The 24,025-nt window shown below is 45.8% G+C and overlaps 1 protein-coding gene across 3 annotated transcripts in view; it reads right to left on the reverse strand.

Moving 5' to 3' along the window:
• LPP (LIM domain containing preferred translocation partner in lipoma) overlaps nucleotides 1-24,025 on the reverse strand; it is a 378,416-nt gene that overhangs the window by 297,862 nt on the left and 56,529 nt on the right. For all 3 annotated transcript variants that reach the window (XM_063131781.1, XM_063131780.1, XM_063131782.1), the window contains one exon: nucleotides 3,830-3,909. The gene's annotated coding sequence lies outside the window, so the exon portion shown is untranslated. The remainder of the gene's footprint in view (nucleotides 1-3,829; nucleotides 3,910-24,025) is intronic.

Consider the following 24,025-nt stretch of genomic DNA (forward strand, 5'->3'; position numbering starts at 1 on the left):
AGAGAGAGAGAGAGAGAGAAGCTGTATGTTCACCTGCCTCCTCTCCTCATCGCTGCCCCACCGCCCACCCCAGTCTGGCCTCCAGCAAGAGAAAAGAAAGGGGGCAGGGGGGAGAACTGCAATGCCCCCCAGGACCTCCTGGCTAAGGAGGGTTCATGCAGCAGCACCTTTTTCAGGATGCTTGCTAAAACAATTCTTATCCAATTCTTGTCCAATCCCCTTTTTTCAAGCCGTTCTTTTGGTAAACATGGAATGTGTGTATCTTGTGTCACTTTAAAACAGAGCTGCAGCACAAACCTATGTACGTCTTCTCAGAAGTAAGCCCCACTGAGATCAATCAAACTTACTCTGAGGTAAATGTGCATAGGACGCAGCCTGAAAACGAAGAGAAGATGAAGAAAAGACAGGAGAAAAAGAATTGTAGAAACAGAATAGCAAGGCAACTGTGGGATATTTAACCACATTTAAAGACAATAAGTACAGTAAAATTAGTGCTCCTCTACTTCAGTCCCAATCAAATAATTACAACAGTGCAGTACGGATTATTTGTTAATTAAAAAAATACAGTTTACTTCAGTTTTCGTTTATTTTGTTTGTTTGATGAATGAAAAAAAAGTCCTTTATTACTGTATATTCAATCAATGTTTACCTTAAAAAAAAAATCCCTGGCTGAACCACCTAATGAAATGTGCTGTGCACGCCTATGCTGGGATATGGAGGTTCCACTGCCGTTAAACATAGCTTTTAGGCCAGCCTTCCTCAACCTGCGGCGCTCCAGATGTGTTGGACTACAACTCCCAGAATGCCCCAGCCGCTGGCTGGGGCATTCTGGGAGATGCAGTCCAACACATCTGGAGCGCCCCAGGTTGAGGAAGGCTGTTTTAGACCTTCAGGTAACAGTCTAATTCTCACCTTTACTTCTTTTTTTGCTCATTAAGTCACTTCTGCTGCCCACGACACCCCTGTCGCAAGTAATGCCATGGGTTAGTTAGGTCCCAAGTGAAAACAAACAGCCTTTTGTTCCTCCAGAACCTGCCGCCAATGCTCCAAGCAGCATCGTAGGAGTCAAAATAATTTGCCTCCCTTCCCTCATCACCATTCATGGTTTTATAAACGTATTCTCATCCCGCACCCCTCCCCTCCTCTCCAAAACCATTTTTCTAAGCTTAATAGTCTCCACTGCTTAAGCCTTTTTTTCCTAACGCAAACACGCACACGCAGGATTTCTTTGTTTGACCAAGGGGCAGCTTGAGCGGTTAAGAACATTCAAACCACTGCAGGCAAAATTTTAAAGGGTTTTCTCCTCTTTTTTAAAAGGCTAAGCAGGCTTAGATAACAGCTGTGTGTTCGATAAACAAAACTCCCCGTCATTCTAACTTTCCTTTTCTATGGACGGAACTGGACAAGTCTTGCACAAGCGAAGATCCCAATTTCTCGCCCTGACTTGCTCCCCAGACGCAATCTCCCATTTTAAAAGGGATGCTTTGGCCCTCTGGGTCTCAGGAAGAGCATGAGCGGCACGGACGTCTCATGACTTAAGGCTAGGTCAAGAAAGCAATGGGCTTAAATGACAACACCGCAGATTTAGAGCAAAGCATCAAGGAGACATTGCTAACTTTAAGCACAGAACAACCCTGCGAGGTAGGTCCGTGAGACACTGCAATGGCTGAGACACCCAGTGAGTTCATCGCAGAGGTGAGATTTGAACTGGGGGCTTCCTCGTTCGCTGCAGCTCAGAGCTCCATCAGACGAGCGTTTTATTGCACGCTCGTTACTAGGCACTCACAGATTTTCACGGGTCCCTCTCACGATGACAAAGTCTGCCTCCCACGTGCCCTGGGCATACTAGGCAAGGCTCCTGCAGCTTTAACTGTTGTGATGAAGAGGGCACTTCACCAGATGCTGCATGCATTTTTCTCCTTCTCTCAAAGTACGAGAACCCGGGGTCATCCCATGAAACTGATTGGTGGGAGATCCAGGACAAATAAAAGGAAGTATGTCTTCACACAGAGCATAGTTAAATTATGGAACTCACTACCACAAGATGTAGTGATGGCCACCCATCTGGATGGCTTTAAAAGGGGGTTGGATAAATTCCTGGAGGCGAAGGCTATCCATGGCTACTAGCCCTGATGGTTGTATGCTATCTCCAGTATTCGAGGCAATAAGCCTGTGTGCACCAGTTGCTGGGGAACATGGGTGCTGTTGCACCATGTCCTGCCTTGTTGGTCCCTGGCCGATGGCTGGTTGGCCACTGTGCGAACAGAGTGCTGGACTAGATGGTCCCTTGGTCTGATCCAGTATGGTACTTATGTTCTTATGCATCCAAAAGACACCTGCTGAAATTCCCTTTTCTACGCAACCGTTAAAGATCATAGAATCAAAGAATAGCAGAGTTGGAAGGGACCTACAAGGCCATCGAGTCCAACCCCCTGCTCAATGCAGGAATACACCTTAAAGCATCCCTGGCAGATGGTTGTCCAGCTGCCTCTTGAAGGCCTCTAGTGTGGGAGAGCCCACCACCTCCCTAGGTAACTGGTTCCATTGTCGTACTGCTCTAACAATCAGGAGGGTTTTGACATGAGCCCTGTCCTCCTTTCCATGTGGTCACCCTACACCAGCTTGACATGCAAGCCCAGTAGGCCTCTCACAGTCAGCTCCTGGAAATGCACACAGTGAAGGTCAGTCCCCACCCTGGATAATGCTACGAACATCTGGGGCCTGGTCTTGCCAACATTAGATGCTTTTAAGTTCCATTTATTTCAGTAAGGAAGAGAGAGAGAGAGAGAGAGAGAGAGAGAGAGAGAGAGAGAGAGAGAGAGATGAACACACAAACCTTTCACTAAAAGCAATGGGGCTTCAAAGAGCTGAGCTTTGGCTGGATCAAGCCCTGCATGTCTGGAAGAGAGGTCAGGATTTGGCCTACCCTTTGGATGTGCGTGTTCAGGACCCGGCTGCAACAAAAGGTAGCACATGTGCCTGGCTTGGACTCCCAAGACGTGGAAGGAGGAAGAATGAGAAACCAGGGCAGACACCACAGCCTTGTCCCTTTGCTTCTGAGGAATCGTCCTCTCTCCGCGTCAGATGCAGAGAGCAGCAGTTAACTGAGCCCAAAAATAACTCCTCCAAGGCTCCGCTGCACGTAACCAACCGGGCTGATCAGCAAAATCTGTCAGGTCAGCCCTTGTTCTAAAATTTCAGCTCTTGCTTGCATCCGGCATGCATTATTTACATTCACAAAGAGAAGAACACACACACACGCGCACAGAGCGAGAGCAAGGAGACCGAACCAAGGGCAGAAGCCGCAGCTGCAAAGGGCAAACCTTTTGACAGGTAACCCACCCAACGTCGGGGCGTGCCTTGCAGAGTTTGCCCACCCCACCCCAAGAACAACACCTGTGCAATCCAAACTTGCCAGAAAGCTGCAAGAAAAGTTAAAACACACAACCTTGAACTGAAAAACAAAACAAAACAAAAAAACTGTTTGTAATCCACCCAAAGAACGGAGCATTCAATAAGCAGGGTTTTATTTCATTCATTTATTTACAACATTTTTATCCCTACGGCGCCCAGGGCAGGGTACATTCTCCACCCATTTTAGCTTCACAACCACCCTGCGAAGTAGGTTAGGCTGCACAATAGTAACTGGTCCAGGATCAACAAGGGACCTTCTTGGCTAGGTGAGAATTTGAACCCAGGCCTCCCTGGCCTTATCCCAACACCTTAATCTTCACGCCACACCAACTGTTCCAGATACAGTACAAAACCAGGCCTTAGAACGCAATGGTTATTCAGTAGAATATTGCTTTCAGTTCTTGTAAGAGTTTACCTGGAGTCGTCTGTCCAAGAATGAATGTTGACAATGGGGAAAATGAGTCACCGGGAAAGATCTGAAGAATATATATCGACCTAGAAAGCAAACAGAAGGAATTGGTTTAAATTAAAATAGTAAATTTATTTATTTATTTATTTATTTATTTATTTATTTATTACATTTATATACCGCCCCATAGCCGAAGCTCTCTGGGCGGTTTACAAAAGTTAAAAACAGTGTACATTAAAAACAAATATACAAAAATTTAAAACCATCAAAAGCATAAAAACAACAATATCCATTTAAAACAACTATTCTGGGGTCAGTGGGGAAAAAAAACCCTCAACATATGTTGTTAACTGCCTGGGAGAAGAGAAAAGTCTTGACCTGGCGCCGAAAAGAAAACAAGGTTGGTGCCAGGCGAGCCTTATCGGGGAGATCGTTCCATAATTGGGGGGCCACCACTGAAAAGGACCTCACAATACTACAACATGTCCTTCTCCTAAGCGATGGAGACACAAGGAATGGCCATCCAATGGCTCAGCAACACTACAAATGAGAAGGATCTTGGAATTGTTGTAGATCACAAGCTGAATATGAGCCAACAGTGCGATATGGCTGCAAGAAAGGCAAATGCTATTTTGGGCTGCATTAATAGAAGTATAGCTTCCAAATCACGTGAGGTACTGGTTCCTCTCTATTCGGCCCTGGTTAGGCCTCATCTAGAGTATTGCGTCTAGTTCTGGGCTCCACAATTCAAGAAGGACGCAGACAAGCTGGAGCGTGTTCAGAGGAGGGCAACTAGGATGATCCGGGGTCTGGAAACAAAGCCCTATGAAGAGAGACTGAAAGAACTGGGCATGTTTAGCCTGGAGAAGAGAAGATGGAGGGGAGACATGATAGCACTCTTCAAATACTGGAAAGGTGGTCACACAGAGGAGGGCCAGGATCTCTTCTCGATCCTCCCAGAGTGCAGGACACGGAATAAGGGGCTCAAGTGACAGGAAGCCAGATTTCGGCTGCACATCAGGAAAAACGTCCTGACTGTTAGAGCAGTACGACAATGGAACCAGTTACCTAGGGAGGTTGTGGGCTCTCCCACACTACAGGCCTTCAAGAGGCAGCTGGACCACCATCTGACAAGGATGCTTTAGGGTGGATTCCTGCATTGATGGCCTTTTAGGCCCCTTCCAACTCTACTATTCTATGATTCTATGATTCTAAGTTTAGTTCCACAATAAACACACTTTCGAAAGGGAGCCCTTAAGGCCACGCGCTTCCCTCACGATCCGAAGACCGTAGTGGAGAGAAGTAAGAAAATTAAAGTTTCCTATTATTATCCTATGAATCGAAGGAAAAAGCACCTCAAATATCCAAATTTCTTTCTCAGAGAAGTTTCTGAGAAAGAAACCATAATGGCAGACGAAAGAGAACTGAGGTTTGGGTGAGAACCCGTGACATACGTGTATTACGATGTGGGAGAAGGGTTCCCACCCAAAACGCCTCAGCTTTGGAATTTTCCCGAAACGAGGGCCCGCGCAGGCGCAGAGCCCATAAGTGTGATGCACAGAGACCACAAAGAATCATATAGAATCATAGAATCATAGAATAGCAGAGTTGGAAGGGGCCTACAAGGCCATCGAGTCCAACCCCCTGCTCAATGCGGGAATCCAATTGGTTTAAATTAAAATAGTAAAACCCTGGCTTCAATCTTCTTGGAAGCACTGCTTGGCTGCCTGAAACAGAGCTTTAAGCGGCCCTGGACAGACCTCATTTCCCTGCCTGCTAAAAGGGGATTTTATATGGCTGACCTTGCAGGGACGGCGTATTGCAAAAATGAAACAAAGCCATGACTGTAAAGCACATTGCATCCTAGAGTGTGTTAAATCACCTCTTTCACCTTCCTAAATTGATCTGCAACTTCGCTAATATAAGGACCACCACCGCGTATCCTTTTTCTTTTATTCAGTTCCGCTCTCCGCCTTACAAAGGAACCCACCCCACATTGGTGCTAGCGACAGATCCGTATAACTGCCGGCTTTCATATCTATTTTTCCAAAGAGAGAACAACCGCTGCTTCTTTCTCCCGGTGGCCTTTGGTAAAAGTTGAGATCTGTCTCTCTGCACCTCGCACAGCCTAACCTGTTTTATTTAAAAATGTTTCATCAGTGGTCTCTTTTATTGCCTTTGTATTTGGAGCTGAATGTATTCTTTCACATCGTGTTGAGGTTTTGAACTGTTGTGAGACTCTCCGAGTGCAGCACGGGGGCCAGGAGGGTGAGATATTAATTTCTATACAGATAAATAAGTGACCTAATTAAATCTGCCTGCAACACCTCCTACACTCTTACGAAGTGCCAGCTAGAGCAATTTCATCACGCGTGGGAACAGGCCCCTTTCTCGCTTTCTCTTTCCCCCTTTTGGTTGCCTCACATCCAGCCTAAAGAAGAGTTCTGTTGAACTCAAAAGCTTGCCATGAAACCCGCCACAGGTTTAAAGCACACAAAAGGGGTGTGTGGAGCCAGTGCAGCCCAGCCCTCCCAACAAAACGACTGGCTACGCTTCCTCCAGCCCCACACATTCAGCAAGTGTGAGAAGGAGCCCTCGGCATGTAGAATTATATGGCATATGGTTAGTGATGCTGGAGGAATCCATCCAGGGAGAGGGGAGGGGGAATGAAGTTTGCCAGGTTTTCTGCAGAGACCCAGTGTGGTGTAGTGGCTAGAGTGTCAGACTGAGAGTTGTGAGATCCGGGGTCGAGTCCCCACTCGGCCATGGAAACCCACTGAGTGACTTTGAGCTAGTCCCACACTCTCAGCCCAACGCTCCTCACAGGGTTGTCGTCGTGAGGATAAAATGGAGAGGAAGAGGATTATGTACGCCGCCTTGGGTTCCTTGCAGGAAAAAAGGCGGGATATAAAATGCATTCTATATAAATAAAAATGTAAATGTTTGTTTGTTCCTAATTTAAAATCTCCAAAAGTTCTTCACCGATTGCTTTGAAATTTTGACACAACGTTGCATTCGAATACGCGCGTGTTTTTATGTAACTATATTATAGATGGGGACAAAAGTGTGTCTTAGAATCGAAGAAATAGGGTATATAAAAGCCCAGAGGCCTCCTCCAAGCCACTTATGCAAATAGGAGAGAAGTCATTGTGACATCACCAACCAGTAGGCCAATCCACTGCCTCTGCCTTCTCTCCTATTTCCATGTTATCTCTTATTTGGCGCCATCTAGTGATGTTTCTCGGAACTGCGGCCTTCTATGGAAGTTCCAAGTTCTGAAGAAAGGTAACTACCAAAACCCACTAACCTCCTCACCACACCTGTGACAGGTAAAAACATTCTTTTTAATCTAAAATCTCCGAAAGTTCTTCACCGATTGCTTTGAAATTTTGACACAACGTTGCATTCGAACACGCGCGTGTTTTTATGTAACTATATTATAGATGGGGACAAAAGTGTGTCTTAGAATCGAAGAAATAGGGTATATAAAAGCCCAGAGGCCTCCTCCAAGCCACTTATGCAAATAGGAGAGAAGTCATTGTGACATCACCAACCAGTAGGCCAATCCACTGCCTCTGCCTTCTCTCCTATTTCCATGTTATCTCTTATTTGGCGCCATCTAGTGATGTTTCTCGGAACTGCGGCCTTCTATGGAAGTTCCAAGTTCTGAAGAAAGGTAACTACCAAAACCCACTAACCTCCTCACCACACCTGTGACAGGTAAAAACATTCTTTTTAATCTAAAATCTCCGAAAGTTCTTCACCGATTGCTTTGAAATTTTGACACAACGTTGCATTCGAACACGCGCGTGTTTTTATGTAACTATATTATAGATGGGGACAAAAGTGTGTCTTAGAATCGAAGAAATAGGGTATATATAAAAGCCCAGAGGCCTCCTCCAAGCCACTTATGCAAATAGGAGAGAAGTCATTGTGACATCACCAACCAGTAGGCCAATCCACTGCCTCTCCTTTCTCTCCTAGAAAATGGACAATGCGTTTATTTCACAGATGCAAATGTGCAACAAATAGCCCTGAATCCACTGGCTACAACATTAACTGCTTTCTTCACCTTATGTCAAAATGACGCGTTTGCAAAAACACTGCTGTATTCGGAAGTGACTACGTATTACACATGGAATGCAAGTAGAAAAACATTTGAACAACGCAAACGAGGAGAACGAGTCGACGGACAACCTGGCATATTCAAAGAAACTACGATAGGCAGACTGTACACCGTGCATCCCAATCAAGATGAATGCTTCTTTCTTCGCATGCTGTTGGTAAATGTGGCCAGTCTAACGTCTTTCCAGCAATTGAGAATTGTCAACGGCGTTACACATGCCACTTTCCGCAGTGCATGTCAAGCTCTGAATTTATTGGAGAACGACCGACACTAGGATGTATGCATTAATGACGGGTGCAACACGTCACATCCAAATCAAATTCGTGCATTGTTTGCAATCATATTGACCGCCTGCTCTCCTTCATCTCCAACAGAGTTATGGGAGAAATAAAAATCGGACATGGCTGAAGATATTTTCCGTCGAATACGCAACGAAAATTCAAATATGAACATGGATTTCACAGCAGAAATCTACAACGAAGCGTTGATAATGATTGAAGATTTGTGCTTAGAAATCGCGAACAAAGTTCTCAATCAATTGGGAATGCCATCACCGAATCGATCTGCTCCTGCTTCGTTCGATGTAGAATTGCGTCGTGAACAAAATTACAACACGGGTGATCTTTTGTCGTATGTGCAATCAAATATTCCTAAGCTAACGCTTGAGCAAAATCACATTTACGATCAAATAATGCAAACTGTAAATAACGGGGTTGGAAAAATCTTCTTAGATGCGCCAGGAGGAACTGGTAAAACGTTCCTAATTAGATTGATTCTGGCAACAATTCGATCCCAAAATGACATAGCCTTAGCTCTTGCGTCCGGAATAGCTGCGACATTGCTACAAGGTGGAAGAACTGTTCATTCCGCTTTGAAATTGCCATTGAATATGCAATTCGTTGAAACTCCCACGTGCAACATTTCCAAAGCATCCAGCATGGGAAAAGTATTGCAAAAATGCAAACTTATTGTTTGGGATGAATGTACAATGGCACACAAAAAAATCCCTCGAGGCTCTTGATCGATCATTGCAAGATTTGCGAGGAAACATCAGACCGTTTGGGAACGCAATAATATTGCTTGCAGGAGATTTCAGGCAAACATTACCTGTAATTCCTAGATCAACACCAGCGGATGAAATAAATGCTTGCCTGAAATACTCTACTTTATGGCGACACATCAAGACGTTAAAATTAACTACAAATATGCGTGTCCATCTGCAAAACGATCGATCAGCTGAGATAGTCTCACGTCAATTGCTGGAAATTGGGAACGGAAAGGTGCTGGTTGATCTGACCTCAGGACGAATTTCATTGCCTCATAACTTCTGCAATTTAGTGACGTCAAAAGAAGAATTGCTTGAAAAAGTATTTCCCAATATTCAAACCAATTAAAAGAATCACGATTGGCTGAGTGAACGAGCTCTTCTTGCGGCCAAGAACAAAGGCGTCTACGAACTTAACAATATTATTAAGTCTAACATTCAAAGCGAGGCAGTCACATACAAGTCCATCGACACTGTTGTGGAAGCAGATGAAGCGGTTAATTATCCAACAGAATTTTTGAATTCACTCGATCTGGCAGGGATGCCACCGCACATACTCTAATTGAAAATCGGCGTGCCAATTATCATGTTGCGAAATATCAACCAGCCAAAGCTTTGCAACGGCACGCGGCTTGCAGTAAAAAAATTATTGAGCAACGTCGTAGAAGCAACAATCTTGACAGGACCTTTCAAAGGTGAAGATGTCCTCATTCCTCGCATGCCTATGATTCCAACGAATATGCCATTTCAATTTAAGGGATTGCAATTCCCAATTCGATTGGCGTTTGCAATCACCATCAACAAAGCTCAGGGCCAATCTTTAGAATTGTGAGGTTTAGATCTACACACGGATTGCTTCTCACATGGACAATTATATGTTGCGTGTTCTAGAGTCGGCAAACCAGACAATCTCTATATCTTCACAGACAATGGAACAACAAAAAATATTGTATACCCACAAGCATTGTGAAATTAAACATATTAGAAACGTGCGCTTTCTCTTTTCTTTCTTTTCCATTTAACCAGACTGAGCCACAGCAACGCGTGACCGGGTACAGCTAGTATTCTTATAAAAAAGAAAAAGAAAAATACCCACCCACACACACACACACACACACAAAACACCTTTTCTCTTCCGTCAGGAAGATAGTGTCAGTGCTACCCCCTTAGCTTGTGCAGGTACCATATTTCTTCGATTCTAAGATGCACTTCCCCCCCCCCATATAAACATCTCTAAAAACGGGGTGCGTCTTAGAATCGCGGGTGTGTCTTAGGGTTTTTTTTTCTGTTGGTGGTACTGAAATTAGTGTGCGTCTTACAATCGATGGCGTCTTACAGTCGATGGCGTCTTACAATCGATGGCGTCGATGGCGTCTTACAGTCGATGGCGTCTTACAGTCGATGGCGTCTTACAATCGATGGCGTCTTACAATCGAAGAAATATGGTAGTTGGGGGTTTTTTGTATCTGCTTTCCCTTTGGTGTTGTGTGTGTGTGTGTGTGTGTGTAGGCTGTGTGAGTTTTCCCAGCACCTTCTGCAATATTCAAGGCAGATACGTGAGAGTGCCATGGCAGACAGCACAACGGTGGAAACAGTTCCCTGAATATGGAGCTACAGTAAATCACAGAATCATAGAATAACAGAGTTGGAAGGGGCCTACAAGGCCATCGAGTCCTTGTTTTAACAGCAATTCATCATAAACAGTTTAAACATTTTAACTGATGAGCTTTTGTATTGATGAAAATGTATTTTAATTTTGGATTTTGTAAACTGTTGAGGGGGGGTAAGCAGTATATAAATCAGGGTGGATAAAAATCAATGATTTTTTAAAAAAAATCTGAATTTTTTAAATTTAAATCAGATTTTTTCATTTAAATCGGGTTTTTTAAATAAAATGTTTTTGGAGGAAAAATCTATCTAAAGATAGTTTTCTATTTAAGACACATTATAGTCCAAAGGATATTCATAATGAAATAAGGATTAGTTTTTAATTATGTAGCATGAGACTGTATGTTCATGTAATGTTTAAAATTTTGGGCTAAATGAATTCCATTCATCCATTCACAACGTCATGCTCTTCCAGAGGTTTCAGGAACATTATTTTTGTGAACCGCCCAGAGAGCTTCGGCTATTGGGGCGGTATAAAAATGTAATAAATAAATAAATAAATAAATTATTGGGCAGTTTTTTTATCGAGAAGATATGATCACAGATGCTTCTTGGTTTTACAGTTCTCAAAATTGTGAATTTGTGTCTGCGGAGATCACAATCCCATTGTGTCTTTGCAAATCTATGTACACAGAATCAACCCCTTACCTCTGAAGTGCGAAGTTTCAAAAAATTCAATGAATAGAGTACACTTTTTGGGGGGGGGGGGAAGTCACATGATTAAATCAAGTCTTTTTGAGGAGTGATTTAAATTGTTATTTAAATCATGATTTAAATCAAATTGATTTAAATCAAATCCACCCTGAATAAATTGATTAAATAAATAAAATAAATGAACTCAATTCAATTAATGGCGTCGGACCACAGGCCCATCTGCCTCAGCATTGTTTCTTCCAGCCTTCCCCAACCTGGTGCCCTCTAAATGTGTTGGGCTACAAGCATGGCTGGTTGGTGGATGCTGGGAATGGTAGTCCTGCACATCCAGTGGGCATCAGGTTTGGGAAAGGTTGCTCCATTCTGCCTTTCAGGAGCTCCCCAGGATCATGGGGAGGGAAGGTTTGATTTGATTTGATTTGATTTATTACATTTATATACCGCCCCGTAGCTGAAGCTCTCTGGGCGGTTTACAAAAGTTAAAAACAGCGAACTTTAAAAAGTATACCAAATTTAAAACCATCAAAAACACAAACAGTATAAAAACAACGGTATCCATTTAAAAACAACAGTTCTGGGGTCCGTTAAAAAACAAACAAACTTTAGCGTTGTTAAATGCTGTTCAATGCTTGGGAAAAGAGAAAAGTCTTGACCTGGCGCCGAAAAGATAACAATGTTGGCGCCAGGCGAGCCTCATCGGGGAGATCATTCCATAATTGGGGGGCTACCACCGAAAAGGCCCTCTCCCTTGTTGCCATCCTCCGAGCTTCCCTCGGAGTAGGCACTCAGAAGAGGACCTTAGATGTTGAGCGCAGTGAGCGGGTAGGTTCGTGTCGGGAGAGGCGTTCCATCAGGTATTGTGGTCCCAAGCCATGTAGGGCTTATAGGTTAAAACCAGCACCTTGGTTCTTTGCCCATCAGCTGCTGCCACCGGATTCCTTTCATCTGGAGATGCTAAGGGTCGAAACCGCGACATTCTGCCTCCAAAGGATGTGCTCAGTCACTCACTATAGCCTCTCCCCCTACACGAACGTGCAAAGTTGCCTTAAAATGAAGATAGACCCACTTCCAGAAAGGCCAGCAATGTGTTTACTAGAGGCAGGCGCTCCGAAACCCGACCCTGTTTTCCATGAACCGAACAGCCAAGCTCAAAGCGTCCCCGCGTCGCAGGAACTCATGGCAAGCGAGCCGAGAAATGCCTTGGCAATCAGGAAGATGTTTGCATTTCCAAGGCATCCGCACAGCAGACAAAAACGCCAGGCTCGCAATCCAGTCTACTCATCACTTGCTTTTTAACACAACAGCGTCCTCGAACTTGCCTTCCCGGTCATCCGAACACTTCACGTCAAAACAGTCTACAAAGAAGCATCCTCAAACGTGTACTATGAGACAATTTAGCAAACTTAGGAATCAATTTTCTAGCTCTCTAACATCCGCCGTTTAGGTCGGCCTAAAAAGAAACTTTTAAAACAGCACGGGCACAGACCACCAGTTACACGAGCCCCAGCCATTACAATGGGCTTGTGCAGGAGACCTTCCCAGTGAACTGGGTCCATCCCCATCACTGTACGTTGTTGTGTACAATCCAGGTAAAGTTCTACGGAAGAATCATAGAATCATAGCACAGCAGAGTTGGAAGGGGCCTACAAGGCCATCGAGTCCAACCCCCTGCTCAATGCAGGAATCCACCCTAAAGCATCCCTGACAGATGCTTGTCCAGCTGCCTCTTGAAGGCCTCTAGTGTGGGAGAGCCCACAACCTCCCTAGGTAACTGATTCCATTGTTGTACTGCTCTAACAGTCAGGAAGTTTTTCCTGATGTCCAGCTGGAATCTGGCTTCCTTTAACTTGAGCCCGTTATTCCGTGTCCTGCACTCTGGGAGGATCGAGAAGAGATCCTGGCCCTCCTCTGTGTGACAACCTTTGAAGTATTAAAGAAATTCAACTGTGCTGAAAGCAAACAGAACAAAATCTTACTTTCACATACAGGCATTCTTTCTGAAAAACAGCTCTTTGGATTACTTTTTCTCTCTCTTTTTAGACTCAAGAATTAGTGTGGGGGGAGTCGAGAGAGAGAAATTCTATCCAAATTGGTTTTCCCACTGGCTCCCAGCCAGCTTTACTTTCAGACTATTCACACTGATTTTTGGATCTCAGTCTGAGAAAGACATTTCTATTGCTCTTGGGTTTGCCTACGACAGATCGTTCTTGCAAAATGTAAATTGGGAGTCTAAATTTAAAATAACCGATGCCTCTTTCAAACCTTGTTTAAATTGTAGAGATGGGGAACATTCCTTTCCCCCACCCCCACCCACGACACAGTAGCAAAATTGTTAATTCCCATCCATCCATGCCCAGTTTTACATAAGGACATGGGTGTTATTTCTCTCTGCCCAAGAATAGGTGGGTCACACCACCGGATCCGCTGTGATCTTCCAGCCGGGCTCTGACCCAACTGTTGTGCTACATTACAACAGCACACAATGGAGTATTTAATTCCAGAGAGGTTGAGAAAACATTTCACATTTTTTAACCAACGTGCAAACCAAAAATAGGACATTGTTCAAAATTCACACTGCTCCAAATTTTGCAAATGAACTCTGCAATCAAAGGCATATATTAGGGGATCGTGCACAAAGAATGCATACATATTTTTTTGTGAACTGCCTAGAGAGCTTATTATATTATTATTATAATTTATTTATATAGCACCATCAATGTACATGGTGCTGTACAGATTACACAGTAAATAGCAAGACATACGTATTTGAGAAAACAATGTTCAAAACTGTATTACGTTCAAAAAACTGCTTGGGAAAAATGTGCGTATTAGGCAAAACCGCATAGAAAAATACAGGTAACAGGAGCAATGCATGCAAAACTCTGTGCAAATTTTTTACGCGAACTCTTTAAAAAATAATAATCTCGAAGTTTGGGATGAGCCAAACTTCAGACTGGAAAAAAGATGCTCTGTATGACCCGTCACCCTCTAGAATGAGTTTGCAAGGGGTGTCTGCAAAGGTGGGGGAGGAGCGTCAGGAAACCATCCCCCCTCCTCAGTGCAAATGAAAGTATCTTGAATCCAAGATATTAGTGGTAAATATGGAACCGTGCCATGCAGTTTGAATTTTAGCAATTAACATAGTAAGGACCATGAAGGAATGTATCTTCCCCTCCCTGATTCTAGGCCACTTGAAAGATACCATGTCCAGGACAATTTTAGAATAGATTGGGACACTTAATAGAATGAAGATAGCCCTTAGACAGAGGTTACCTAATCTTCCTGAAACAAAGATCTTATGCACGCTCCCGAGTCCAACAAAGACGGCAAATCTTGCGAACTTCAGGAGAATTTGCAGCGGTCGAGCTAAGATAAATACTTTTGAAGACTAAATGGAAATTCTTCTTCAACTACTGGATGGGCTTCAGCAAACCAGAATTAACTTATTTGCTGTACCCGAAATAGACTTGCCAGCTTGGCGATGTCCAGCCAACTGGATGTACATTGTACATTGATGGTGCTATATAAATAAATAATAATAATAATAATAATAATAATAATAATAATAATAACTCGGAGGCACTGCACACCAGCTCCAACTCAATGAGCCCCCAAACCAAGTGTGAGCACACCCCAGAGTTGCTATGACAATACACAGGATTCTGGGATCATAGAATCATAGAATAGCAGAGTTGGAAGGGGCCTACGAGGCCATCGAGTCCAACCCCCTGCTCAATGCAGGAATCCACCCTAAAGCATCCCTGACAGATGGTTGTCCAGCTTCCTCTTGAAGGCCTCTAGTGTGGGAGAGCCCACAACCTCCCTGGGTAACTGGTTCCATTGTCGTGCTGCTCTAACAGTCAGGAAGTTTTTCCTGATGTCCAGCTGGAATCTGGCTTCCTGACACTTGAGCCTGTTATTCCATGTCCTGCACTCTGGGAGGATCGAGAAGAGATCCTGGCCCTCCTCTGTGTGACAACCTTTTAAGTATTTGAAGAGTGCTATCATGTCTCCCCTCCATCTTCTCTTCGCCAGGCTAAACATGCCCAGTTCTTTCAGTCTCTCTTCATAGGGTTTTGTTTCCAGACCCCTGATCATCCTGGTTGCCCTCCTCTGAACACGCTCCAGCTTGTCTGCGTCCTTCTTGAATTGTGGAGCCCAGAACTGGACGCAATACTCTAGATGAGGCCTAACCAGGGCCGATGTTCCCCATTGAGTTCTAGTATTATGGGAAAGGAGAAAAATGTCTCCCTCTCCCCATTCTCCACGCCGTGTATAATTCTGCATACCTCTATCAGGTCTCCCCTCAGCCTCCTTTTTTTCTAAGCTGATATAGCCTTCCCTCATAGGGGAGATGGTCCAGCCCCTGGATCATTTTAGTTGCTCTTTTCTCCACTTTTTCCAACTCTATAACATTAGGGTGACCATATGGAAAGGAGGACCGGGCTTCTGTATCTTTAACAGTTGCATAAAAACAAACAGTTGCAGAGATGGCAAAACTTACAGCGATAATGAGAGAAAGGTCAACAACTGTGTTTATGCTGGAATGGAAACCTTTGATAGAACATCTGATAGAGATAGAGAAAAAGGATGGATTTGTTTGTGGATTTTAGTATTAAGATGGGAAAAGGGAGGGATTAGAGAGAAATGAAGTACAATTCTGTGAATCCAATGTATGAGACTCAGATAAATTAGAGTGACCCTATGAAAAGGAGGACAGGTCTCCTGTATCTTTAACAGTTGTATTGAAAAGGGAATTTCAGCAGGTGTCATTTGTATATATGGGGAACCTGGTGAAATTCCCTCTTCATCACCATAGTTAAAGCTGCACAAGCTATGCTAGATTTAAAAAGAGGGCAGGGCACCTGCAGCTTTAACTGTTGTGATGAAGAGGAAATTTCACCAGGTGCTGCATGCATACGATGGTCACCTGCTGAAATTCCCTTTTCAATACAACTGTTGAAGATACAGGAGCCCTGTCCTCCTTTTTTTAGGGTCACCCTATATAACATCCTTTTCAGGTGTGGTGACCAGAACTGTGCACAGTATTCCAACTGTGGTCGCACCATAGGTTTGTATAAGAGCAGTTTTATTTTCAATTCCTTTCCTAATTTTGCTGGATGTGGAATCTGCCTTTTTTCACAGCCACCACAAACCGGGTCAACATTTTCATCGAGCTGTCCACCACAACCCCAAGATCACTGTTAGCTCAGATCCCATCAGTTTATACTTGAAGTTGGGCAATTTGTATTTATTTATTTTGCCCCAGCATACATCACTTCACACTTGTTTACACTGAAAGGTGTGCAAGACCAGAACTCAAAGAGCGAAGAATGCCATTCTGTGGAAACCCACCCACCATGGAAATGTTCCTTCTATGGACATCCCTCTGGTTGTCACACACACACACAGCCACACACACACTCCCCTCTGACTGGCAGCTGTTCTCCACAGTCTCAAATGAAGAGGGGCTGTCTGAGATCCCTTTATGTGAAGGCGTCAGGGATGAAACCCAGGATCTTGTGTGAACCAAGCATGTGATGTGCCATGTCATGCAGCATGCATGTGCAGCATTCAAAAAGGATAGCACACGTAAACAAATAGCACTTTTAGTGAGAGGAATGGTGTTGCTATGTTTGCTGGAACACGGGGGCTATTTTTAAGGTTGCGTACAAACAGTCATATTGCTTTTTGAGATTGGAGACCTGGCAGGCAAAAAAGCAACCGGAGAAGAAGGAGAAGACACAGAATGGCAGAAAAGCTATCACCAGATAGCTACGCCCCGTAGCTATCTGGTGAACGCCGGGGCTTATCTGCACACTCTAAATATCCCATTGTGGTTGTGCAGTTGCGCCCTATTTTTTATACGATGCAGCCGCACTGCACTATTCCAAGCTCAACTGCGCCTTTTCGATGTGCTGTTTTATCGCGATGTTTCACATTGCTCTGATGGAAAAGGTCTGTTTGTTGTCTGTCAGTGGCGGCCTCAGTTCGGATGACGAGAGTGGGAGTAGTTAGGGGCGGATCCTGATTCATGGTAGGCGCAGGGACGCAAGGCAGGGGGCACAACTGGAGCAGGTGCGCTGCTGCAGGCTTTCAAAGTTGCGCAGAGTTGCCAGGAAAAAGCAGGTTTTCGCGGTTTTCGTTCCCTTGATATTGCTGCCCGTTACTGCAGTCAGACAATGGCGCTACGATTTTTCCCTGGCTGGATAAGCCCGCGTTCACTCCTGCCCTGATGCTACTTCGCAGCAGTGATGCCACAGTACTTGGGGGAAGCAAGAGGAAAACAGTGGCATATAGACGGCTCCCTGGAGACCCGGACTGGAAGCCCAGGTGGGGTGGATTTACCCCCATCCCACCCCACCCAGCCATACTTTTGGTTTAACTCCCCTGGATTAGATTTTTTTAAAAAAACAACAACAACTAAGCAGCAGGCAGAAGAGACACCATGATAGAAAACAAGAGGCCAATTTGGGAGAAGAGCCATCTTAGAATCATAGAATCATAGAATAGCAGAGTTGGAAGGGGCCTACAAGGCCATCGAGTCCAACCCCCTGCTCAATGCAGGAATCCACCCTAAAGCATCCCTGACAGATGGTTGTCCAGCTGCCTCTTGAAGGCCTCTCGTGTGGGAGAGCCCACCACCTCCCTAGGTCACTGATTCCATTGTCGTACTGCTCTAACAGTCAGGAAGTTTTTCCTGATGTCCAGCTGGAATCTGGCTTCCTTTAACTTCTTACATTGCCCAGGGTGGATTTGGTCTGCCCATTGAAAATAGGTTCTGGGGCTCAGCTCCTGGTAAGCTCTGACGGGGGAGCCATGCGATGGTGTGAACAAGGTCAGGCACCTCTCTGGAGGGGAGCTCAAGCAAGGCACATGACGCGAGAGATTATTTTCGAGTGTCAGCTCTCCCTGGGAAAGAAGGGCCTCAGATTGCATTTACAAAGCTAAGCGGAAACCCCGGAGCCCATCCTGTTTACCGGCCGCGCCAACCGGCTCGCTAAACAGACCCACGTCTCACCCAGGGGAGCCGGAGGCCGAGCGGCAGAGCAGGTGCCATCGTAATTAAGTGTCCGTTACATTATATGCCTGAGAGTGGAACATAAACTGCCGCCGACAGCCCCGTCTCCGGGCTTGACTCGTGCCGTCCTACAACGGACACATGGATGGGTGACTTACATCATGGCCCCCGTGAAGCCAAGGGAATGTACAATATGTGCTGCAGGTCGCACAGCTGCTGCCAGTCACCACAGCGGAGACAGGCGACTGGGAGCAGGGGTCTGGCCCTGTCACAAGGGCCTTTTATTTAGGTCTTCCCGCTTGTCTCCACCCTAATTCCTCTTAGTCCAATGCCCTAATAGTCAGGGTCTTCTTTCCCCCCACACACATCACCCCCAGTGATTTTTACCAATGCCCAAACTCCTGAGCATCCATGATACAATTACAGCTGAGTGGATCAGATTCAGTTACTAGTGAGAGCCTGAAAGCAATTTGAACCCTCTATGCCTTCAGAGCTGTCCAAGAGAATGAAGAAAACAGAAGACCATCCGGCAAGCGGGTACAGTTTTGAGCTAAACTACCGGGAGGCTCATCAGTTCCGTATCTTCCCTTTTTTAACAATCCCACCCATCTTGGACTTATTTTTCTCATTAGGGTCACGTGCCACGGGACCGATGTATCGGAAGGGCGCCACACTGGGGTGGTTGTGAAGCAAGAGTGCAGACCCAGGATCCTAAAAAGAAAAGCCATAGATCATCTGATTCTGAGCACGCACTCTTGTTTAAGGACCTAAGAAGCTAGGAACTTGCCTGATTCTGAGTCAGACCTGGGGTCCATCTAGCCCAGTATTGTCGACACTGTCCTTCAAGGCAAATGCTCTGCCACTGAGGTTTAACCCCCGTCTCCCCCAATCCTGAAATGTCTGGGGTCTGGAAACAAAGCCCTATGAAGAGAGACTGAAAGAACTGGGCAGGTTTAGCCTGGAGAAGAGAAGATGGAGGGGAGACATGAGAGCACTCTTCAAATACTTAAAAGATTGTCACACAGAGGAGGGCCAGGATCTCTTCTCGATCCTCCCAGAGTGCAGGACACGGAATAACGGGCTCAAGTTACAGGAAGCCAGATTCCAGCTGGACATCAGGAAAAACTTCCTGACTGTTAGAGCAGTACGACAATGGAATCAGTTTACCTAGGGAGGTTGTGGGCTCTCTCACACTAGAGGCCTTCAAGAGGCAGCTGGACAACCACCTATCAGGGATGCTTTAGGGTGGATTCCTGCATTGAGCAGGGGGTTGGACTCAATGGCCTTGTAGGCCCCTTCCAACCCTGCTATTCTATGATTCTATGATTCTGCTCCCAGTACATTTGCAGCACCTTCTGGTTGAAATTATTAGAGCCAAGGGAACCCTATAACGCATCCAACACTGATGCCCTGGAATGTGCTTATTAGAAGCAAGCTGTCTATGGAGGCACAGCCGGGTTTCTCAGTCCTCTCAAAACAAATCCATCCATCCTCCGCCATCTGAGAAGCCGGGCAGGGCTGCGCTCCGCCCCTTCCCTCCCACCATGCGCCGTGTCTCCTGTCAGCGAAGCCAGGAGCATCACACCACACACACACACACACCCCGCCATGCGAGGCTGCATTTCCTTGCCTCCAAAGGCCCCTTAATGGTGTCCACCGAGATCAAAACCAGTTAAGTGGGAATTAGGAGGAAAGAAAAGACAGACAGCTGTTCCCCCGACTGGAAGCAGAAAACGTTTCTGGCAGGAGGGAACAATGTGCGGCGCACATCTTGCCAGAAGATATAAGTACCAAACAAACCATTTGGGAGTAAAAGCAACGAGCAAGTGCTCTCTCTCTCTCTCTCTCTCTCTCTCTTTCCTCCCTGCACCTCTTTCCGTGGTCTCCGCCACGCCCCCTCTCTCGACAGCTTCTGTCACTGTGTGCTCTCGGCGAGATATTTTTAAATCTCTCGCCGCAGCTCATAACTGCGAGTGTATCAGCCAAAATACCTCCCACTGAGGGAAGTTATATATAGCTCTGCGCACAGCCAGAGAGCACAGATAAGATGTACAACATCCAGTCAATGCAGGTCATGTTGTACGAATCTCAGGTTCGAGAACACTAGAAAGGGTTCAAACCCAACGGCGCACGGAGCGCATCATCCCGCCTCCGGATGGGAGCCGGCCAGATGCCGCAGGGAAGTTCACCGGCAGGGCATCGAGGCGACATGCGTGCCTTTGCGGCTGGGAGGCGTTCTGCCAAAATAGAGGGGCTGAGGGGTGGGGGCTTCCCCCTCTCATGGCTGGTATAGGAAACTGCCTTCTCTCTCACCAGACCGTTGATCCATCCGTTGGCTATTCTGAATGCCTGAGATCTTGGAGGGTCACTGGGAAAAGGAGCTTTTCCCAGCCCCCCCTACCCAAAATCTTTCAAAGGGACTGAATCTGGGGCGATCGGCATGGGAATCACACCCTTTTGCATTGAGCTAGCGGGGGCTCGTCTGTCCACAGATAGGACTGGGAAAGGAGGTGTCCTGGAGGCAATCAGGGATTGCCACAACCTGAGTTTGGAGGTGTGTCAACCAGTTCTGGATGGGGTTACACTCCCCTTGAAAGTGTAGGCTCTCCCACACTAGAGGCCTTCAAGAGGCAGCTGGACAAGCATCTGTCAGGGATGCTTTAGGGTGGGTTCCTGCACTGAGCAGGGGGTTGGTCTCGATGGCCTTGTAGGCCCCTTCCAACTCTGCTATTCTATGATTCTATGATTCTATGAAAGACTGTGTTCACAGCTTGGGGGTGCTCCTGGATCCGTCACTCCAAATGACAGCCCAGATAGATGCAATGGCCAGGAGTGCCTCCTATCAGCTTCGGCAAATATGCCAGCTGCGCCCCTTCCTAGAGTTAGAAGACCTAAAGACGGTAGTCTTTAACTTCAAGGCTTCAAGGCTCAACTTCTGCAATGTGCTCTACATAGGGCTACTTTTGTGCCTAGTCCAGAAACTTCAACTAGTTCAAAATAGGGCAGCCAGGCTGGTCACTGGTACACCTATGGGGGACCACATTACACCTGTCTTAAATTATTATTATTATTATTATTATTATTATTATTATTATTATTATTTATATAGCACCATCAATGTACATGGTGCTGTACAGAGTAAAACAGTAAATAGCAAGACCCTGCCGCATAGGCTTACAATCTAATAAAATCATAGCAGAACAATAAGGAGGGGAAGAGAATGCAAACAGGCACAGGGTAGGGTAAACAGGCACAGGGTAGGGTAAAACTAACAGTATAAAGTCAGAACAAAATCAAGTTTTAAAAGCTTTAGGAAAAAGAAAAGTTTTTAGCTGAGCTTTAAAAGCTGCAGTTGAACTTGTAGTTCTCAAATGTTCTGGAAGAGCGTTCCAGGCGTAAGGGGCAGCGGAAGAAAATGGACGAAGCCGAGCAAGGGAAGTAGAGGCCCTTGGGCAGGCGAGAAACATGGCATCAGAGGAGCGAAGAGCACGAGCGGGGCAATAGTGTGAGATGAGAGAGGAGAGATAGGAAGGAGCTAGATAGTGAAAAGCTTTGAAGGTCAACAGGAGAAGTTTATATTGGATTCTGAAGTGAATTGGAAGCCAATGAAGAGATTTCAGAAGTGGAGTTACATGGTCAGAGCGGCGAGCCAAGAAGATGATCTTAGCAGCAGAGTGGTGAACAGAAACCAACGGACTGATGTGAGAAGCTGAATATGAGCCAACAGTGCGATATGGCTGCAAGAAAGGCAAATGCTATTTTGGGCTGCATTAATAGAAGTATAGCTTCCAAATCACGTGAGGTCCTGTTCCTCTGTATTCGGCCCTGGTTAGGCCTCATCTAGAGTATTGTGTCCAGTTCTGGGCTCCACAATTCAAGAAGGATGCAGACAAGCTGGAGCGTGTTCAGAGGAGGGCAACCACGATGATCAGGGGTCTAGAAACAAAGCCCTATGAAGGGAGACTGAAAGAACTGGGCATGTTTAGCCTGGAGAAGAGAAGATTGAGGGGAGACATGATAGCAGTCTTAAAAGGTTGTCACACAGAGGAGGGCCAGGATCTCTTCTCGATCCTCCCAGAGTGCAGGACACGGAATAACAGGCTCAAGTTAAAGGAAGCCAGATTCCGGCTGGACATCAGGAAAAACTTCCTGACTGTTAGAGCAGTACGGCAATGGAACCAGTTACCTAGGGAGGTTGTGGGCTCTCCCACACTAGAGGCATTCAAGAGGCAGCTGGACTACCATCTGTCAGGGATGCTTTAGGGTGGATTCCTGCATTGAGCAGGGGGTTGGACTAGATGGCCTTGTAGGCCCCTTCCAACTCTGCTATTCTATGATTCTATGAAACATGTAAAGATATAAACAATCACGACCTCTTAAACCTGCATCCACTGCTCCTTAATCCAAGAGTGTTCAACGTCAGGATCGTGGGCCAAATGCGGCCCACCTGGGGTCCCCCGATGACCGGGGAGCTCTGCCCCTCCCCCCTGATTATTTGGTGGTTTCACAACAAAAATGCAAAACATCTTCGGATAGTGCGGAAAGCCAATTGCAATTCCACTTGTCACTTCCAGCCAATGACCAATGATTTATTGGTGCTCTGTGCCATCTGCCTAGAAGCACCCTCTAAGTAGCTATAAATTATGTAGTGCAAAAGTCCTGTGGGCTGCATATATCCGGAGTTTTTGGATAATGCTCTTCAGTAGCGCACAGGCTCTCTTCCGTTGAAAGCTGATATGCTCAATTCCTATGGCAACTCATTTTCATGCATGCTTGTTCAGGAAATATGCATCTTAGAACACTGGGAATTTGATTTAAATCAGTTCTTAAACCAGCCGTTTTGTTTCCGGATTTACATCTTTCTGGCCGGCAAGAGAGAATTCATGCATGTCCTGCTCATGGAGTTCCCAGCTGGAACTGCAAAAAATATAGTAATGGAAGAGATGGGGGTCTCATAGACCAAGGCAATTATTATTATGTGCTAATAAAGCATTAAATCAGGGGTGGAAAATAAAACTGGGGAGGGGTGTTGATGACAGCCCTTTGAGGAGAGACAGAAAGAACTGGGCATGTTTAGCCTGGAGAAGAGAAGATTGAGGGGAGGCATGATAGCACTCTTCAAGGACTTGAAAGGTTGTCACACAGAGGAGGGCCAGGATCTCTTCTCGATCCTCCCAGAGTGCAGGACATGGAATAACGGGCTCAAGTTAAAGGAAGCCAGATTCCGGCTGGACATCAGGAAAATCTTCCTGACTGTTAGAGCAGTACGACAATGGAACCAGTTACCTAGGGAGGTGGTGGGCTCTCCCACACTAGAGGCCTTCAAGAGGCAGCTGGACACCCATCTGTCAGGGATGCTTCAGGGTGGATTCCTGCATTGAGCAGGGGGTTGGACTCGATGGCCTTAGAGGCCCCAACTCTACTATTCTATGATTCTTTGAAAGTGGTGGGGACGTCATCTGGTCCCTGGCTGTGGCTCTGGCACGTGGCTTCACTGCATGCTCAGCAGCTCCTATGGCAGGAGGCCCACGCGCAGGGAAGGCGCTTCACCTCCTGCCACCGGAGAGAGGAGAAGGGGCAACTGCTGAGCGCAACTTCATTTGCCCAGTAGTTGCAAGAGAAACAGCTCTTAGCTTTCAGAGAGGGCTATTCTCCTGCCCCCCAATTGTGGAACGACCTCCCTGACGA

This window comes from Elgaria multicarinata, chromosome 8, assembly GCF_023053635.1.
Source record: "Elgaria multicarinata webbii isolate HBS135686 ecotype San Diego chromosome 8, rElgMul1.1.pri, whole genome shotgun sequence".
In the NCBI taxonomy this organism is placed as follows: Eukaryota; Metazoa; Chordata; class Lepidosauria; order Squamata; family Anguidae; genus Elgaria; species Elgaria multicarinata.